General features: G+C 35.7%; 1 long non-coding RNA gene across 2 annotated transcripts; it reads left to right on the top strand.

The window, feature by feature from the left end:
• The first annotated feature begins 741 nt into the window (after nucleotides 1-741).
• On the top strand, nucleotides 742-22044 carry LOC116238890 (uncharacterized). 2 transcript variants are annotated; one of them, XR_016466148.1, is made up of 6 exons: nucleotides 742-897; nucleotides 1284-1323; nucleotides 18973-19074; nucleotides 19558-19632; nucleotides 19729-19776; nucleotides 21758-22044. It is a non-coding gene; the product is annotated as an uncharacterized LOC116238890 (long non-coding RNA). The 2 variants fall into 2 exon arrangements; XR_016466149.1 differs by lacking the exon at nucleotides 19558-19632.
• The last annotated feature ends 92 nt before the right edge of the window (nucleotides 22045-22136 follow it).

The following is a 22136-nucleotide window of genomic DNA, read 5'->3' as shown; positions in this document are numbered from 1 at the left end:
TAACCCCACTACTCCTCCAGCCACATTACTGCTGCACACTCCTGCCTCTTATATCGCTCGCACATCCACCATCACTGTATAAGGCTTCATTCTTTCATTCCCTCTTTGCATTACCATAACCCCATGGTTTACTTCACTTGTAAATGCTTTTGATCACACACATTAAGCCCCACAACAAACTCAGATCACACATAGGTACCCACGCTAGATGAGGCTCTCTACCCTTATCCTTAGGTTCTGTTCTCCCCTAGCATACTCATATTTCTTAACAAGAAAACCATTGCTCATTCGCACAAGCCCTACCAGGCAAATTACTTCTGCCAGCACCACCCCTGAAGCTGATGATCTCTCACCCTTCTCCAAACATTTTTCTTACTGCATGCTCCTGCTGCCCCACCACAATCACTACATACAGGGGATGCTCACATACATTTGTCCCTCTATAGCAAAACTATTCATCCTCAAGAATCTTTCCATAAGCCAAACCACAGTCTTTTCAAGCAGACGTGCATCTGTCTGTCAGGTCTACAAGCCCCCTCAGACACAACTCTGCCACTGAAGAAAACAGTCCCCAATCTCCATGACATCACCTAGATGTGGCTCTGCTCCAGAACAGATGTTTTATATCATTAAGCCTTCTCACTGCACTTCCTCAGCAAGCAGATCCAGGTGCAACAACATCCTTAAAATCATCTCTCACACCTGTGAAAATCTCCTCATGTCTTCGTCACTTTCCAGAAGGTTCTGAGCTACACAGACAGCTGTAGCACATGAGTCATTCAGATTCCAAATGCCATCAGGTGTTCCACGCTATCCCTTCATCAGGGGTCCTCAAGCAGGTAGAATCCCTTCCTACACTGCTACTAGACTCCAACTTCTAACAAAGCCTTTTACAAGGTATGCAAAATATAGAGAACAGACTGATCAACTAGTTCAAAATGCACTGAAGAATATATCTCTATGGAAAGCTTAACTCTTACTCTGAGATTTTAGGGGAGAATCAGGATCCTCCAGTAGTTTAGGTACAGAAGGTTATGGAGCTTTAATTTAAGAATAGCTTTTTTTCTCCTGTTTTTTATTTTTTGCATGTATTAGAAGAAAGGTGAACTATTTCTGCGAACGTGTTTGTGGTTACTGAAGAAATAATGCTTATAGCTTCCTTAATTTTACATTATTGTGTTTTTATTCAAATTAAAACAATTACAATTAACAACAAAAAAAAACAAACATAAGTGAACAGTTATTTTCTATACCTTTCAAGTGATTTTTCTTTGTCTTTCAAGGTCAGGTTGCTGCAGAAACTGAGGAGCCATTTGAATGCACGTATGTTTGTACATATGTAAAGCTTTTCTTGTTATATTTCCACTATATTTCCAGTTCAAAAAAACAAAAAAAAGAAAGAAAAAAAAAAGAAAAAAGAAAAAAGTAGCAAGAGATTGTAAGATATGATGAAACTATTGAAACTATTTTCTATTCTCAGCTCTTTTCATGGCCCTAACTGTTAACTCTTAAGGTGTTGTACCTTTCCCTTAAAATTTAAGGTCTGAGAATTTCAGAGTGGAATAACTGTTATTCAGCTGTTGTTATGCTGTAAAATATCATAACTATGTGGAAGAAATTGGGACAGAAAGTCAATGCTCACTTTGGAGGGTACTGTATCTTACAATGTAGAAAATTTCAAACGCTGTTTTATTTTATAGTTTCTTTCATTTTGTCAACTTTTCAATTGTCTGTTTAGCAGTCATATTTCAAGGTTAATGGCTTACATTAAAAAGCATTCACTTCCTAGTCTCTTGCCTCTTGTACAGGATCAAATCCCATAGCAATGGGTGGGGGCTGAGACTATGAGAAAAACATGGAGAAAGTCAGTGTTATAATTACAGCTATTGTTTGAGGTGAAGGGCCAAACCAATTTCCATAAGCTAAGTGTACCTGTTAATGTTCATTAAATGAGAGAAGTTTGCTATCTTTAAGGAAAGGTGAAACAGCCCCTAGAGAAATTTCTCAATGGGAAGTTAGTGGATGTTATTACAGTATTAAAATAGAGACCTTGTTCTGGTCTCATATAAGGCAGAGCATTTAGCTAGGCAATATGTCTTCCTTGTGGAAACTAGTTCATATCTTCTCTGTAATATCCACCAATCAGTGGGCAAGTTCCAGGTTATTGATAGATTTAAGAGCTTATTTTGAATCCATAAAAACTCAGGACTTTATGATAGAATAGTAGGCATGATTAAAAACGTATCTTTTGCTGTTGCTAAAAAGCAAATTCTGTTACGTGCATGAATCAAACCTGTTTCTGAGGTAATCATTTCCTGATTTTTCATGTCCTCCTTGCCTGATGTATATTTTAAGACTATATCTTTTCATTATTTCTTTACCTTCCTAATTATGCAGCTGATGAGCTTAGAGTTGTATTTTTCCTTAGAAGGATAAAGGCCTTTCGAAATAAAAAGAAGTACACAATATCAAGTTTTTGCCTTACCTACTCTGATAATCTATTAACTATTTAACTATCAAACATTCTGTTTAGACTAATCACTGAGAAATTCCTACCTGAGTCTTCATTTCAATGTCTAATTAGTGATAGACGCTTTAATTCATTTCAGAATATAGTTGAGATTTCATTTTTGAATGCAAGCACAGTTTGTGTGCATCCTACTAAGGACAAGAAATGCTTCAGTGTCTTTTCTAGTCTATTTCCAAATATTTTATTGCTTTCATGATACTGGGTTGCAGTCAACTAAAATACCACTAATTGGATCCTTACCAAAATACAGTTACGTAAATATTGAACAGAAAATATTGCACAGAGCAAGATTATTAGGCTTCACACTATGAAGTGCTTGGTATTGAGAAAACCACTGTACTCTGTGGAAAAAATTCAATAGTAGAAGTTGTAATAAGATCTCTGGTTTGCTTGATGCTGAATAAAGAAACTGCAGACAGTGTTTAGCTTTGCTGTTGTATGCACTGGTTCTTTGTTCTGTGGCAAATATTTTTTTAAAACTTGCTGATGATTGCTAGTAAGGTGCACTTAATGCCTGTGGCTATGGAATGGTTGAGTGAATGCTTTATATGCTTGTTTATAACAAAAGTGAGAGGAAACAAATGAAGTACTAACTACTTTACCCTGGCAAGTTAGTGAACCTCTGAGCTATGCTTGGCTCATAAATCAAGATAGAAGTTGGCCACCCAGATAGATTTTAGTGTAATTCCTCTGCCTAATGCTGCTGGGCAGGGCAATGAGTTAGAGCCCAGCCCATTTACAATGAAGTTGCTAAACCCTAGTGGAGTAGAGAATGAGCTAGAGGTATTTGCACAGGCTGGAGGGGAGTTTACTTTTCATGAAGACTGTATTCACTTTTGTAGAGATACAGATCTATTATTGAATTTCTGGAGAATGTCTTATATTTTTAATGTTTTCCTTTTCTGATGAAAAGTGACTCTTTCAGGGCAGGTTTTGAAGTGTATGTACAAAAAAACCAAGCCAATCAAATACCAAGCTAACCTACGAATAAAACTGCATATACTCCATGAAATGTAAAAGGGACCTTTCAAAAACCATCTGATAGGTGAAAAGCCTTTGTAGCAGCACTTAACATATATATTTTTAGATATTTCTGAGAAACGTGTGGCTTCACTGAAACTTCCCTGACTCCTCTCCGGAACTACTGATTTCATTGTACTTCCGTGACAAAATTAGTTGCCCAACTTGCACTTTTTGGAGTTACAGACTTGGAATTAAGATTTTCTTAGTATAATCTACACTGAGGTTTGGAGATAGGGGATTAAAACTACAATACATAATGCCAAGTTATTTGTCATACAATAAGAAGTTATTGCTAAGCCTTTGGATCTTCTGTAGAAAATACTTAGAGGTGAAGATGGAGACAACAAATTTTGCAGTCCAGGTAGCTTCTGATAAATCCCTTTTAGAATATAAGTCAACGTTATAAAAATTTCTATTTACACTGACTTCCTTAACCTCTTGCACTTCAACAATGTTGCAGGAACTTCCCATTTACCATGTTGAAAGAGAAAGAAGAGATGAAACAATGTTACTCCTGTTGTGTTAGGAAATGCACTGTTTTTGGGAAAGAAATACCAATCATCTTCTGTAGCATAAAAGAGAATTTTGACAGAACTGGCTGCCAGCTTCACTTGTCTTGTTACCAAACTGGAATAGAGCACTGCAAGTAGTATATATGCTGTTCAGTGTCTAGTGACTGTCAGTTCTGTGCAGTTAATGTCCAGAGGTTAACCAGGAATATATCTAGAGTAACCTCAAAGCTTCTTAGAAGGTAAAACTGATGTAGCAGAAGCAAAGCTGAGAGGAGGATAAGTGTCAGATCTGGTGTTTTTATCAGGTGGATTGAGAGGTGAAGATGCTTCTAGGGCACGGTGCAGGTTTTTTTGAGTGCAACTCTCCCAGAAATGTCTTATCCCTTCAGAGATGACAGCAGCCTGTAAGGCCTTTCAAGGCTCTGTCATACTGGAAGTATGCAGTGAAGACATAGGTGCTTCTTTCTGCCTTAGACAATTACTTGCTTTATGCCATACAGTCCTCAGCTGTGACTAATAGTAAGTGGTCAAATATCATGAACAACTAGGAGTTTGCACAGTAGCATTATTCAAATGAGTGTGTTTTTGCCAATAGAAACTCAAATGTATTTAATGCTATCATATTTCCCTAGCAACATTCCAGATTGGCTGGTAGACTCTGAAAGCCCTCTTTATTGTACTTCCTGCAAAAAGCCTGACATCTTAGATTAAATAAATTGATGTTGTGATTTGTAAATCTTTTAAAACAGAGTTTAAAAACTTTATCAACTTTGCTTTCTACAGCATATCCTTCTACAGGCCCCCATATTGTATGTGAGTGTGCTAATGAGAATCTCACAGACTGGAGAGAGTGACAACCCCCAAACATATGAATTTTTCCACAGCATTTTCTTTTTATTCTTAAACTTGTGTTTTCTCTTTGTTCATTGAATTAGCTACTGTTCTTGGGTTTTGTTTGTTTGTTTTTCCTGAAGTTTTTCATTTTGACGTGAGGATACTCCCACAGACCTCTGCTGAGAGCTTTGCATTCCAGCACTGTTGAAATCTGGATGCTCCACGGTTGATTTATTTTGAGGCTGAGTCCTATGAAAAATTTACATAAACACTGATTTTAATAATAGAGTGCTAGTCCCTATAACTATTTAAATTGTTAATGACAGGCACTGTGAGAATAAGTGAGAATTGTTTTAGAAGATCTTGTCATTTAAGAACTACACAACCCAGTTTTTAGTAGCCTAAAGGTATGGGAGAATAAACTTTTTGAGAAGATGAGTTTACAAGAGAAGGATACAATGCAAAAAGGAAGGAACTAAATCTCTACTACAAATGGGGTGCAGATAAATTAGTTGATACTTTCTTGAAGCCCAGCTGCTTCTTTCCTGCTATATTTTGATAGATCTCCAGAACAAACAGGGCTAGTTTCTGATATAGGACTGAAGCTCCAGATAGAATTAGCCAGTTGCTGCCACAAGCTTTTCACTTGTTAACACATTAGATAGTATTTCTTAAGTCTCCTTCAAAATAACGTATGATGTTTTTAAAGGAAAGGAGTAGGGACCTCACAGTGCAGACAAACACAGTGGAAGGGGAAATGACCCCATTACTGTTAAGCAGTTGTAATATTTACTTGATCATTGCTTGTTTCAACTCAGTAACTTGTTTAATTATCAATCTTGCTTTATTTGGAAGCAATTTGTTTCTAAGAGCGAAAGCTGCTGAAACATATATCACTTGACAGTCTCAATCTTAAAAGGGAGTTTCTAGTTGAATGGTTGTCGTGAGAATGTAAAACAAAGTGCACTGTAAAGGTGGTACATAACATTTCAGATTTATTGTTTCCCAACTGTTGACTTGTTTGAACAAGGAAAACTGCTGATAGTTTCCTACAGTATTGAGATTTTGATTTTTGGGGGGAAGTTAAGTTAACCTAGTCTTTATTTCTGCTGTGCATTTCTTATGACTTGAGACACACTTTCTCTGTACTTCTAGAATGTGTTATGTTTACAGACCTCTTCAAATCACACTGTTCTCAAAGCTATTTCTCTAATACAAAATAAAATACAGAAACAGTAATAGCACCACATATGTACAAAGATTAAATAGCTTTTTGCAGGACTAAATAAATTCCTTTTGTACCAAGCAAGTTTAAGATGCTGTTATTGTTTAAGGGAACTTCATGTGAAAGACTGGTGTTATCAGAGCTCAGTTATACAAGTGTGCTAATAACTTAAATTGCTTAATATCTACCTTGACTAGAAAATACTTGTGGCCAAAGCTTCTTCTGTGAAACTACTTGGAAAAAAAACAATCTTCAACTATGGTAGTGGAAATTAACAGTCTACAGAGATGGACATACTAAAATTTCTATACTAAATCTTTCTATGCTAAAACTTGCAACATACCTTTTAGAGATAAAGACCTTGTTTTGATAGATAAATCTTGTGTTTATAGATAAAGTTTTTGTTTTGATGTTTAAAATGTCTTTGATCTATCTAGTGTAACTGGGACTGATGTTTTCTTCCCATTCTGTCGATTCTGGTGCTACCTGAGGTATACATTCAAATTTCACACAATGGCCTTGCTTTGGCATAGTGCTTTATCACTGGGGAAAGATGCCACTTCATATTCTGCACTGCAACTTTCTCTACTGAATAGAAAAGAAAGTACATAAATCTAACAAAACAGATTTAGTGTGCTAATTCTAATCCCCCTTCTTTCCGAGTGCTTATTTAATTTAGTCTGATTAGTGAATTGTACTGCTGTTAAATTTCAGTTTGTTTGCTTTTAGCCCTGCTGGATGGCTAGAATGTGCCTAGCTGTTCTAGATGCCCTACTGTTAGGACAATGTAGCCAAAGTATTAAATTGGTGGTGGTTGATGCAATTCAACTTTGTTATATATAAATTTCTTTAAGTAGCTGAATGTAACTTGTAGTTGAGCTTTGTTTGATCTTAAAAAGGCAAATGAGAAAACAAATTGCTCTCTGATGACTTTTCCAATACATCAAATGTAGTAAAGATGCCAATATTATTTGTAAATTGTACATTGAAAATGAGTGTTGAGACATTTACTTTCATAAATGGAGATGCTGGGGAATTTCAAACATCCTCTGTATTGCTTTCAAAACTGCTGTGTGCCATCTGGACTCTTTAGATACAGAGTGCTCGCACTGGCTTAACTTGTCCATGCACCTTTTCCTATGATGTTGGGAATCCTTGAAAGTCATTTCCAAGCTGGTTGCAGAACAAATTTTGAGTATCGGCATCTAAAGTCAGAAAAGTGACACTGGGAGCCAGAGCTCAGCTGTTACTTGATCTTCAGTTCACCTTGGGAACAAGGATTTGTTAGTCTGGGGATTATAGAAGGAGGAAGGGTTTAAAAAAGGTTATCGTGTTTTTTGCACATACTGAGAAAGAATTGCGGCTTTGGCAAGGCTAAACACATTAGTACCAGTGCAGACCAAAATGCAAACAAAAATCAAATTTTCTCTGCCTGAAAACTAGTTCTGCCTCCTCTGCTCTGAAAGCACATTTAACACCACCCACAGGTTGAGTTTTTAAACATTTTGTTGCCTTTGGTGTGGAAATACACATAAGGATGCTTTTGTAAGATTGCTGTGGGCTAACAGTTTAACTAATGCATTTAGTTTGTCGTCTTCCTCCATTTGCATTGGTTCTTAACTGTATTTCCCACTTTGTAATTCCATACTCTAGTAGGCTATAAGCTGTTCTGGTTGCTTGATGAGATCTCCTAAATGAGCTGGAAAATATTTCACAGACAGGAATTAGGGCATCAGTACACAGGAGTCCAGGTTGTCACTCCAGCATTTGCTTATCTCAGCTAATGACTATCAGTTAAAAAAAAAAAAAAAAACAACACATAGCCACTGTGGCAAGAATCAAGTGTTAAAGGTATGCTATTAACTGTTGTGTGTGTGAAGATCATTAACTTCAGTTTGGGATTGCATACTGCACAGGTGCTACAAGCTTTGAGTGGCTTTGGTTTTTCTTGGATTTGGTGCAGAGGAACATCTGAGAGCTCTGTACCTGAATATTTAAAGTTTTAGAGGCAGATTCCTTGTTCTAAATAAATACAGTATGCTGGTTTATAAACCACAATCATTGCTGAGCTACGTACTGCAATATCAGAAGGAGGTTTATCATCTTTATTGTTAATAGGTCCGTATGAATGTCTGTCAATATCAGGAAACATACCTGTGGTTCATCAGCCAAGAACAGACTAATAGGACAGAGATATGTTACGTGTATACCTTAAATTACTTTGTGTTGGTAATTTTATTTATTCAGTCCTGTAAAATCTAAAATAGATTCAAGAATGCTATTCTTGTTTAAGTGATGCAATTCATAATACCCTCCTAAGATGGATTAGGTAACCTTATTTAACTCTATCCTCTCGAGGTCTTTAATAACCTTAACATATCTGTCATTCCCATCTGCTTTAATTTAAGGCTGATTATGCTAACATGCCTTAAAACTGGAAACCACCTGACCATTCAATATTGTTTTAAGCAGATATAGCTTATAGTGTTTTGAGAATATAAACACAAAGCTTGCTATTGTGAAGCTAGTTGATTCTATTGTCCTTGTCCTTGTTTAGTCTTCATGTGAGCTTGGAAAGCAGTTAGTCTTTTTGAGCTGCTTTCCTTTGTTTCGAACCTCCCTTCCCCCACATCAGTTCTTGTTAGCCTGCCACTGTTCCGGTAGGTGTCGATTTTCTGAACGTGTGTGCCTTGCAAAATGAGAGTCCAGCTGAAGGGTAAGGCAGGAACAGTAAGCTCAGCAGCTGGCTGGTCAGACTTGCAAGGAGCTAAAGATCTGGTGCTTCACAACGTGTTACAGATTTGGTTTATGCCTTACTGTACGTTTTGTGAATACCTGATGGGCTAATGAAGGCTGCCATGCAGAGTAGATAGGAAGGGGCTGTGCTGGTGAATATAAGAACAGGCTGCTTTATTACCTTGTCAGTATCCGGCAGGCAGATTACAACACTGATGTGCTGGACTATTTTAATCTCTGGAAATTATTTATTTTCATTATATTTGAATGCTTCACTCAAAATAGAAGAGGTATGAGGACTGTCATAGTATTGCTGGATTAGGTTAAACAACATGTTTCAAAGAAATGTTCCTGTGCTTTGCACAACAGAAATATCTCATCTCTTGAGACTCTTAAATCTGGTAGAGCTGGTTAATCATAGGATTCTCTCATTCCTTTTTTTCCTAGATCCTGGCTTTGTTTATTGCTAGGATGTGACACTTTGTTTTAATAATTTTATGTAAGAAGCTGCTACTGGTACTAAACAGCGTATCTTGTTGCTGATCTACATAAATATATTTAAGCAATGTGAAAGAGCAACTGATGACTAACAGCTGAGTTGAGGCATGTTGTCCTACAGTATATTGTAGAAATGTAGTTTAAAGTTCTATGCAAACTGACTGCTTCAAATATGTATAGAAGCTTTGAATATGGGCACAAAGATTGTCTTAGTATTCTTGCTAAGGATTACAATATACAAGCAGGTATTAATATGTTGAATTCTTTTGTTCACTTCCAGGGAAGTTCAGAAGATCTACGGACTTCTGAAGTAAGTGAGCTTAGGCAAGGAATTTGACAGATCTTTCTCCTTGCTAGCGAAAGAGATACCATACATCTGGTGAAAGTGTAATAGCCTTTTTAGGAGTGTATGTTTCCAGTTCCAGCTTCTTTGGTTCATGGACTGTTCCTGTATGGTTGGAGTTTTCATGAATTACTTTCCTGAGTGATTGTCATGACCAACTTTTTTTTAACCTGTTCCTCAGGTTCCTCACAAAATGCAACTTCTTTATCAAACAACAATTTTTTTGTTCTTATGTGAGCTTTACTAAGCTGTCTTTCTTGGCTTTATTTCTTCAGGTGCTTGATTCTGGGTCTGTAAAGAAAACAACAAAATGTATTTTTACTTCTGTTCCTGTCCAGTGATTCTCAAGGAACTCTTTATTAGGATAGTTTAATATACTTAGCTTTCATTTATTTCCATGGCAGATGCTGCAAGGTAACTAGCCCTGTAAACTAGCTTCTGCTGAAATGCCAGTTTTACACAGATAGAAGCAGCTGATCAGTCTAAATTTTACTACATTGGTTTTTCTTTAGATGTCTGGCATAGCAAAGCTTTGTTTCTCTAGATTTTAAAATTCTGCTTTCCTTTAAATGTAATGCCATGGTATTATCGTTATGGTGTTATGTATATGCTGACTATGCATACATGATACAAAAAAATTCTACTACAGAAATTCTTTATACTGAGGAATCTCTATTCAGTTCAGTGGTGGATAAAATCAACTTTCTCGTTCTGTTAAAAGATGGGTAACATTTTGCTTCTGTTACAAGATGGGAAAAATTCATCCTTTAGTAGTCATAAGGTGTTACTTTCCTAACAGTTGGCTGCTTATGGGCAGCTTCCGTCTCAGCATGCTTGGGTTTTTGAAAGGCTTGTGTACTTCAGAGGATTATAAATTCCTTAGATGAGTTCCTAGACTTCATTACTGAAGCTGAATCTCTGGAGGATGGGCATGAAAATTCTGCATTGAGGTGCTAGATCTTACTCATCCAGCTTCCATAGAAATATGAATTAGCTGTAATGCATTTCAAACGTTCACTTACTTGGTATGAATAATCTGGATATAGAAGAAGTGATTGACTTGGAGTATACTCATTTTTTTTGTGCAAATTTTCATCCTTGAGAAATCACATGATTCTTCAGTGGTCATTAAACTCAACACACTGAAAATAAGACAGATCTGGGAATTTTGGTGATGGAATCATCACCAACCCGGTAAATAATACAAATCTATTATATATGCTCAAATCAATACTTAAACTTTTGTTTTAGACTTATCTACAGTCCCAATCCTGGTGTTTGTCCTTTCGAGTTGTTTGTTAAAGTAAGTTTGTAATATTAAGTACTTAATAAGTTTAGAAAAGTAGCTGAAAAGACATCGACAAATCTTTGTGTGGACAAATTAAATATACATTGCTGCAGATCTCAGTTGTTGACTTATTATTGCTAAGCTTCAGGGAAGGCGCTACTAGAAAGTGTTTAAAAATAAGTGAGTAAAATAGCTACTTATAACTCTTCATATTTACTAGTTTTTAGATGTTTGAGTAACCAGATATCAGATACAATAATTCTGTTAAACGCCTTGATTTGAACAATACAGGTTCTGTAATCTATCCTGTCATTATTTGGGTGAAATCAGAGGAAGGTTGATGTCAGGAAGGGAGAATTAATCTGTAGATGAACCATTGAAGGATCAATTGACATCATAAATGCCTGTTAAGGCTCTAATGTAGACACGTGAGCTCAGTTAAGATCAAGCCAAATTTTTATAAGATTACTTTAGCCTTAATATGCTTATTCAACTTAAGATCAGAAATTGGTTTATACAAATTTTATGTAAAAATATTTGGATATTGAGTTCATTTTCTATCAGAATGACTACTTTCAATTCCAACTGTTATGTCATACTGTGTCAAGCTGTTTTTCTGTATGAAGTTAATGCTTGTAGTTGTGCTATGTAAGCTTGAAAACTAGCCCCTATGTTTCATGGCAACAGACATGGGGAAGTAGAGGTTTATAGCCCTTGCCAGAAAATTTGAAACATACTAAATGCTTCACAAAACTGAGTGAATAATGTTTATGTAGACCTCAAATTCTAGTGCTTCAGAGAGTCCTTTCATAAATTCCTGTTTGCGTTTGGTGCTAGCAGTTCCATGATAGTGAAACTCAAAAAGGCATTCAGATACCAAGGAATTAATCCTCAATAATGGCTTATAGAATAACTGTGTAAATACAGTACAAGTAAGTATTAGTATCACTACCCATATACAGGAAAACAGGTGTATCGTGCAGACTTATGTGTAAGAGAATGTAGACGAAAAAAATGGGCTCTAGTAGTCCATGCAAGTGCTGTCCTACTAGAGTTAAAACTATGAGGAAGCTTGCAGTATTGTTCAGAAAACAATCTGTGTCTAGGGATTCTCAAAATATTTCTCAGTTGTTGGATCAATTTTCTCAGTTGCACTGGCAGGGGAAAATTATATTCAGGATGAGTATTGAATGGTGTTCTTGGTGAATGGTGTAGTAGTTCTTTCAAGTTTCCCATGTGAAAGTTGATGAGTCTGTCCTGAGTCATAAATGACATGGAGAAAAATTAAATGTACAGACACAAGGTGTTACAGTAACTTGGTGAAAAAGAAAAGGTGCAGCTTATACTAGAATTAAAGGACTGGGCTGAGGAAGTAGTATGATGGGCAAGGAGGAGGTGGAATTTGTTCAATACACACCTCAATTTGCTGCAGCAAAAAAGTACTCAGCAATCTCCATTGAAATAAAGAGTTGTCGCCTGAGTTATCCTACTTTGTAAGCTCAGAATTCTAATATAACTGCAGTGAATATTTTACTGATAGTCACAATCCTTGTAGCACTGCTGTGAAAAGCTAGAATAGACTAAATCCATACCATGAAATTACAGTATGGTCTGTTATTTGCTCTGCACTGACAGTGAGTATAACCACATCTTATAAAATTAATAGTAAATGCTTTACTGTATCTTCTTGTTATCCAGACATTTAATCAATGGCTGCTTGTTTATTCTGTATTTTAGAAGATATTTTTCTTTATGCTGCCTGCAAAAATATACAAATCCTACTCTGGCAAGGACCTTTTGCCAGTTGCTGTGAAGTGTAGGCAGACAAATGAAGTACTAATGTCCTGTCTGTTCAGCCATGTTGTTAGATATGCCAACATCAAAATAATTCAGAGTATTCATCCACATATGAATTTACATTATTTATGTACATCAACATTTTATGTAGTTCCAAGTATTAAGTGATGAATTTGGCCAAGAAACTAAACCAGAATATAAAGGGAAGATGATATGTTATGTATATGTGCACTGATTTTTACACCTGAAATTTGTGCCAACTTTTTTTCCAGATTTTTTTTGTTTTAGCTTAAAAATAAAGAGGTATAGATAATCATGAGTGCAACCCCCCCCCCCCCCCCCCTTTTTTTTTTTTCTTTTTTTAAGAATTGGATGTTAATCAACTACTGTAAACTGTTTGTTCTAGAATCCTGTAAGATCTGGTTAGGTGACAGATTTGATTGGCATGCTGTAAAAGAATTTAGAACTCATTTCTATCTCTGCAATAGATTTTTGGATGTAAAACTACAAAGAGCTTTGTTACTTAAAACTGAATTGTCTCATATTTGCTATAATGCCATTGCATTCTATGCTCTGCGCTCGGTCTGCCTTCACAGGGAGAGTTGGAGCCTTGGTAGTAGATCTAAAATCAGACAATGCGTTAAGCTGTTATCTGGTACTTTTAGTGCCATTTATAAGATAAAAGTTGAGTATCTTGACCCATCATTACTAAGTTACAGTCACGAGGCTAGGGGGAAAAAAAACTTTTTGTGAAGGTCTAATAGAAATGGTTTCAATCTGAAAGAAATAACTTTGCAGCATGCTACAAATGTGTCTAGGACTGAACAGGATTTTTGACCACATAATATACACAAAAAGCTGAAACTTAAGTGTTACAATGTATGTTAATATGTATGTAGCAGATTGTAGTAATCAGTGTTTTGAAGTACTCTCATCATTTCAATTTTCAGCTAAAACCAGACAAAAAAATCTGAGGCTGAAAAGAATTTGCTTCTTTCAGTAGGTTGTGAGTTGTTGGATTCAGATTACCTTAAGCAGCATGTAATGTTGCAAAGGCATATTACTAATGAGTACAGATTCAAGGACAGAAGATGCTGTGTGCTGAAGTAAACTGATATTCTTATGTTTCTGTTAAACCTTTTGCCCTGAAAAGACCTGAGACAACATCAGAAACTGTGGGAACTGGCTTGCTTTCAGAATTTTGGTCTGGCCTATTCATATTTTGTGAAAAGGGATAGATTGAGAGAAACTTTTATATGAAATGTAATGATGTACTCTGAAGGTATAACAACATGAATAAAGATTTGTTGAGTTGAGATGACTGAAAAAAACACGTGCTTTTGAGACTGATAGCAATAAGCATCTTCTAGCCTTATATATTAACATTTGGATATATTCAGAGAACAGACCTAGCTTCATACAAGCTAACCCAGGACAAGAAGTAATTCAAAACCATTTATGCTATGCTGTCACTAGATGAATTTGCTTTCACACAATTAGATTGCATCCTGACCCCGAATATGTGACCCTCGAGAACTAGTTTATTTTCCTCTGGATATTTCTGGGAACATTTCTTTTCTGCACAGACCATATTTCCTCATTCTTAAGACAGGCTATGAAATTATCTTAATAATGAGAAAGAATCGCTCATAGTAATGGAACTACAGTTATTATTTTTTCAAATAGATATAACAACTGAAAATTTAGTCAAAAATTCAGTGTATAATCATTTCAGTTTCTGTCACAGAATTTTTCACCATCAGCTGGTTTGCGTGCTACTAAAAGATGTAGAAAATTAGACTATCCCTTAGCCATGCTGGGTCTCTGAGTTCATTTTAAATAAGTGCTTAGCTTTTGCCTGGGTGACAAACTAAAACTGCTACAATTTAGTTATATTGGTTAGCTATTTGATATGTCAGCTTGTCAAAGGGAAAACTGTGTGGGATGGGACAATTCCTGGATTCCTCCAATGTTGGAGGTGTAGAAGGCAGCAGAAGAATTCATCTTACACTCGCTGAAGAGAGAATAGGCATGTTAAATTGCAATATTCAGTTTATCTAATTTGTAATGCTAGCAGAAACTGGTAGAACATAAAATTAAATGCTGTATGAAATGTTTTTGTTTGTTTTTGGTTTACATAAACCACTGTTTCAGTTGTGTTTTTTAAAAATAAATATTATATATCACCTTAGATAATGAGCATAAGATATTAAATATCCTCCACAAAAGGGGGAGGATGTGTCACCTAAATTTACTTAACTTGAAAGTAACTTTCTCATTTGCAACAGTGTTCTCTAGAATGAGGCCAAGAAGGCATCTGCATTCTGATATGGCTTTGGTACATAGGTAACACTACATTCTGTCTGCAAACATAACCAGATAGCTCTTCAATAGAGCTGGCATCCATGCAGGTGTGTAAACCTTTATGGTAATGCAGACATTAATGGATATGAGCCTTGAAATTGGAGCAGGGAGACGGTACTTTTCAGAAATTTCTGAGATTTAACTTTAATGTACTGACCTTATGCTCCATGCTTTTACCTTCCTCTTGGGAAATATATTATTTCACAAAGGAAACAAAATAAAAGTTGAAAAATAATTTTTCAGAATAGCTATTCCAAGAGAGATCTTCAGTGATACTTGATTCTGATTATACTCCGATTATAAAGTTGTTATTGGAGCCCACAGGATATATCCAAAGAGTGTCCTGTAGCTGAAATGTTATATTGCAGTAATATAACTTTAAGAGCAGCTTTTGTGGAGAGAGTTTGATAGGAAGAGTGTATCAGTTACATGTGGAAGTCTTACTTGATGCTAATTCACACATGAAGCTAAATTAATTAAACAACTTAATTTAACTGCTGGACTGCTAGCTGGATGAGCAAGTTATTTTTAGCCCATGGAAATAACTGCTATTCAGACTTCAAGTTATAGTGTAAGAGATGGTATGTAGTAGCTCTGTAGTTTGGATTTGAAGGTTTGTTTCAGGCTGGACAACATGCTAACTTGTATTTCATGCAGAGAATTGCCTACTAAGATCCTAATCTCTGGATTTGGTTTCATAGTGACCTTTGCAGATGATATCTCTCTATACAGCTATAAGAACAAATTAGTGTCTCTATCAATCTTTGTCAGAGTTTAAAAAAAAAAAAAAAAAACAAAACTTTTCTTTCCGAAAAATCTCTGATATAATACAAATACTCAATCTTTTCCACACATTGTAACTGATATTTGCTCTAACCTGTTAGCTGATATGTGATATTGAACCCAAACATAAAAATGACTACTCACACAGCAGGCTCCAAAAGAATATGAGGAAACTGTAGAAGGTGGTAGCTATGCTCAACTCTTCCAGAAGCATTTCAGACTTCAAGTTGGTTTAATGTGTTGGCTCAAATGTATATCAAGGAATAGATATATGATGTCTCTCTTTCCTAAATATGAGCGTCTGCAGGAGAAAGGTAAATATGTGAACAGAGTATTATGGAGATATTTATATTCAATTATATGGTTCTTGTCTTTAGAATGTGACGTAAATCAAGTTCAAAACAACTAATTTCTTTTTATTTAAGGTAGGAAAGAATTGGGGGTTTTACTTGCTGACTTCACTTGTAAGTAGTTGTAGCTGACTAATATGGCTTATTAGTATGGAACATGAACAACTTCAAAATACTTTAGCATGTGATCCATGTTGTCTTATAAAAGCCAGTATAAATGATATTTCACTTTCACAGTATACTTGTTTGAATCCATTGAAGTTGTTTTAAACAGTTAATAAACTGCATGTACATAAAATCAGAGGTAGCTATACTGTACTTATATGAGTCTGTCTTAATCAGATATCTGCATGATGATTTTGTTTCAGTTGTAGTGAGTCAAAATCCTCTGGAAGACATCTTCAAAAATGCATTTAGAGAAACATCAAGGAGCAATGCATCGTGTTCTCACTATATGGATGTGACTACTCATAATTTTGAGTCTAGAGATAATGGTGCTTATGTTAGGAAAGGCTGGGAGTAGAAAATTATTGCAGGAAATCTGTATTTACCATGAGATTTATTGGTGTGGGTCATGTGCCAGAAGCACACCTGGCATGGCTGTTCTGTAGCTTTTTTCTTAGCTTAGTTCCAGCAATAACAATCAGTCACACACTGCAGCACTCATGTGTTCACTAGTTTCTGAATAACGTCACTGTACTGAGTTGAATGCAGTGCCACAGCACTGTGTCAAGGTACAGTACACCTCAATTCCTCCCACAATGAAGAGTTATGCCAACATCAGTGTCCAAAAGGAAGCGCTACCTATGAGTTGTGTAAGCTCCAGAACACAAATGAGCAGTGTATGTTGATGTGTTACAATACTGCAAATTGTTACAGAATTACAACATCAGAGGCGTAGGGAAGAAAGTTTGATGACATGTTAGATCTGCTTTTCAGAACTGCTTGTTTTCTTAAGAGCTGCTCTAAAAGTAAATCGAAGTGTAGTATGTATTAATCACACCTTTTTTCTTAAAGTGTCTAATAGCTGCACAAAGTACTTCTTAATTTTTGCTTCTCTTTACTTCAGAGATGTGTGTCCTCATAATCACATGCTTAAAAACATGAATACAGTAAAATCAAATGAAGAATTCTGCAATACTAATTAAGGGTGCGTTTTAAAAGAAACTGGGTGGTGTCATGAAAGCTAATTTCCCCTGGGTAATCTCTCCAGAATGGTACTTGTTAATAATGGTGATCTTTCACATACGACAGTTAGAAAACACGTCTGTTAAAGACAGAGTAACTTATAAAGTCATTTGTAACTTAATTCTATATCAGGACTGTGCTTTGCCTTGTCTTGTAAAAGCAGTTATGGTGGCTACTGCTACTGATGGCCATGAAAACACATCAGAATTTGTGAAAACCAGACTGTGGTAGCCACCCATAGAGGACCTTTTTTCTTTCAGTTTATTTTTGTATGGTGATTTCAGTATAAGGTAGATTCCTAGGGAAATTTGGACAGCTTGTCATTGTCTGCTGGCAAGCAGAGTTGGAAGGCTGTTCCACTACTCAGCACTTTATCTAATAGGTCAGAACTTCCCCTTTTTTTTTTTTTTTTTTTTGAGTGGGCAAGTCCCAGGAGACAAAAGGGGAGATCTGTAAGTGTAATGCTCTAACACGGGAATGTTATGGAAGAGAGGAAAAAGCTCTTTCTTGTGCAACTTTTTCAACAAACATGTGGCACAAAGTAAACTGGGATACATTAATAAATGCAAAAAAACCATAAGTACTACATTGTTTCAGGGATAACTAGCTAATAAATAGCTCCAAACAGATCATCTTCCCTTGAAGATTCATATTTATGATCAACCAATGTCATGTTCTCTGTTATAATGCTTTAATTTGTCTGTTCTATCTTTGCTATCTGTTTTCTGTGACCTTGGCTGTCCTAGGATGGGCTTATTGTTTGACCCTGTTTTATAAAAGGGTGATATTGTTTGCAAGTCTTTGACCTCATTTTAGTCTTGTCTGGAAGATTTTTCTGCTGTATTTTTTTGTGTGATGCTTGTAAAGAAATCTTAATGGATTTTTTGCTAGCTCATCTCTGGCCTCTTCAGCCACTGTCAGCGTATAAGGAGATAAGTCAGTTCTTTCTTCTGTGCAGCTTGCCTCTTGTGAAAAGGAGCTTTTCTGCCTAGCTGCTAGCAGAAATTGGGCAGGTTTCTACAGACATCCTATTATGATTTGGCAAGTTTGTCTAAACGAAGCTATTACCATCATATACTTGCACATTTGCTTTTTTGAGTAAGAAATATACTATCTTGGAAAACTTTCAGTGAATCTAGTTTCATATAACCTGCTTATAAACAGATAATTGAGGAAATCCTTTTGTGACACTGTATTTACTGACTGATATTTGTATTCCTCTGAATTTGCATGTGCCTTTGTGTTACTTCTCATTCTGAAAAGCTACTCCAAGTTAATGCTGAGTTGGACTACTTTTGGATAATCGAACGTTGCTTCTCTTTGTGAACTGAGTCACCTTTAGCATTACAGTAAATGCAAAACAAGTACTCCTATGTTGTCTATGATTAAAGTACTCTCTGGTTTCTGACGAATTCACTCCTAAAATTGATATGTGCATCTAGGAAAAGATGAGAGGAATCACGCTAAATGTTTAACTCTGAACTTCTTTCCTACTTATCAGAAATAGTGATCATTGCACTGATCCTACCAATATTCTGGAACAAAGCAAATGGACAGAGCACCCTTGACCCCAACTGTGCTGACTGATATCCAGTGTACACTGGTGAGTTGCATCATGCTGGTTTGTGGTACATTTTGCATTCTCCACTTATTTTGGAAGCTTCAAACAGCAGCTTCCAGAACAGGGATTTCTCCAGAGGAAAACAAAAAATAATAAAGCCAGCAAAAAAAAAAAAAAAAAAAAAAAAAAGTAGGCTGATACAGTTGATAGTCTGCATGTGAATTTCATAGTGAATAAAACTTTAAGTTGTGATGCATTTCTCATGGACAGGGAGACTATTTGCTCTACAGGAAATGTTATCAGAAACTGAGTATTACCTGGGAAATGTGGCTCGCCAGGAAATACCATCATTTCAGCACAGTGCTACACATGCATGCTGCTGCTGAGTTTGGCTTTCACAAGAGTAGAACCTTTTTGTTGGGTAAATCGGTTCAAGAGTCATAAGGAATCTCCTGGGGAAAGTTTAATCTGCTTTTACATGAAAAGTATCCTGAATGTTACAGCATTGCAATTCTTGTGTTATAGCTCCAAGTGTTTTGAGGTGTTCTTTGGAAGTGAGAGATTACTTAATAATGTAAAGATTTTCTGGACACAACACATGTAAGTGCAGTTTTTGTAAAGGGAAAACAACTGTTCTTCATTCTGTGGGGAATTAAAAAAAACCTGACCTATAATAGCTGTTATCTTTTTTTATAGATTTTCCAGAACTTAGTTCCATGCTGATAATCATGTCAATTTCTTACTGTAAGTCCATTTACTTCTTTCAAAAAAATCAGGTTCTGTCTTTCTTTTGTAGTTTTGATTGCATATTAAAATCAGGGTTCATTTCAGATACTGAAATTAACCTTTGCTTTCTGAGGAAGAAATTATTTTAATCTGTCTTGTATAATAAATTAATTACATTGATGGTTTTCTGTGAAATGAAGTCTGTCAGAATAGAAGGTGTTACTGTTTGTGTTATCTGATGAGTTCATATGATCAAATAACTATAAACAAAAAGGATTTCATTTTAGAATGAATGCTACCTAACTCTTCAGAGTTCATAGCTGGTAGTCTACAACATAACAATTGCTACAGCAGATTTGTTTCTTTCTTTTCCCGGTGGCCATTATTTGTCTAGGCGTAAACAAATTTGCAGGTCATCATCTAAATCTCTTGCTTTGGATAACAACAGAGCTTCTTGTAGAACTTAAAGTTAAAATGCATTTTATCTATAATTGATTTTTTTTAATTTTTATTTTGCTTTATTGAGACATTCTATTTTCAGTTAGAAATCTTTGACATTAACGAGTTTTGTAGTTCTGTTACTGCAGAATTTTAATCAGATATGGAAGTAGTAGGAACTTTCAGTGTTTTCAGTGTTTTTTATGGTACAATTACTTTAATGTGAAGCATACAGTTGAAATAACAATTTGCAGCTTCAGTTAAATTCTTATTTATGCGCGCTGAACCTAGGAGCTATTTATGGGTCAAAATATGTTCTTGAATATGTTGACCCAACAGCCCTGTATGTTTTATTACTGTTTTCTTCCTTCAAATTTGTACAGAATCTCTTTTTACACACAGTTTAAAGAAGCATTTGCCTTAAAGCACAATGACTGAATTACAAATGTATGTCTTTTTACAGGGTGGATCACAGTTATCAGTGTGGGAAGTAGGAATGGGCCTAGAAATAGAAATAGAAACTTGTGCATGGGGCATAGATGTCTCCTATGACTACCTTTACTAATTGACTAGATTTTTGTTCTGAGCAGTTAGCCTGCTGTGAAGCATATGGAGAGTTGTTTTTATTTTCAGTACACTTGAAGAATTGTTTTTCTTAACAAATGAAATAGGCAATTCTGCTCACTTAAGGGCAGTGATTTGGGTAATGAAAGTAACTCCTAAACAAAAATGTGTTGAGAAAGCAGTTTACTTTAGGACTATTTACCTAGGGACTTCTTTGAGGAGCTCTTTGGAATCTTGGGAAGGAAGAACTAATCTAATAAATTAGGGAAAAAAAAATAAAGCACTAATGCTAATAATAAAATAAATTGGGATAGGCATGGATTTTCATGTGGAAGAACGGCAGCCTTTTTTCCACATCTGTTTTCTGGTGTTTTTTTTTTGTTTGTTTTGTTTTGTTTTATTATATTAAATTCCACATTACATTTTCATGAAAAAAAAAAAAAATCTGAGGTCCTTTAATGGATCGTTTCAGCTATCTCTACTTGCTTCATCCTTCTGCCTTCCTACTTTTCATGGTGGATCAACTTTTTATTCTGTGTGGTTCTTTAATTTACAAGTTTCCTGACTGTCCTAGGTGGTCATAGATTTTTTTTCCACTGTCTGTCTAAATCAGCAAGAAACATTAGTGTTGATACATGATTTATAGGTACCGATTTCTGTTCTTCCTTAAGATATCTTAAATGTAATCCTGCCTATGAAGCCTATGAATTAGGGTTCATACAAGGGAAGATAATACATTACAGAGATATAGAAGCAGTGGGGATTTCTTTTTATTCTGATTGTTTTACTGCCTGGTAACCTGTTAGTGTACCTTGAGGCTCATGGAGAGCTCAGCTGAACTTGTTTGAAGAAGAAATACTACTGGTATTATGCACCTTCCCCAGCCACAACTTGAAAATTCCCCTTCCTTTAGCTGAAGATGTAATCAGATGACCTGTAGAGGTTCCTTCCAGAGAGATTTTTATTGATTTCTTGTTCTTTTACTGCTGCATTAAAGGTCACAGAATACAAGGATCTTCAGGAAAAAGGAGGAGAAAAATTGAAAAAAAGAATATACTGAATCTGAAGAATGCAAATGTACCGTATGTAATATGCTTCAAACTAGAGAGAAGTCTCACGTAGTCAGTTGTGCTCAAAATCTTATCTGTGCTAGAAATCTAAAGAAAATGAGTATAGCTGATGTGGGAATAAAGTAAATGTTACAGTACTGTGATTTGGGGTTGATTTATAAAGTAATTTGTAACACAAATACAGCCTGTGACCTTCCAGATACTGAATATTTTTCTTCTGAGGGGAAAAAAAAAGGAAAGAAATGTTATTAAACATCAGGAATAATAGCTTTAAATTTTGTAACCAGAAAATATCACTACTTAAAA

Source organism: Phasianus colchicus, chromosome 4 (genome assembly GCF_987193195.1).
Source record: "Phasianus colchicus chromosome 4, bPhaCol1.hap1.1, whole genome shotgun sequence".
NCBI classification, from domain to species: Eukaryota; Metazoa; Chordata; class Aves; order Galliformes; family Phasianidae; genus Phasianus; species Phasianus colchicus.
Note: the sequence above shows the minus strand (reverse complement) of the source record. Positions and strands in the feature narration are given on the sequence as shown.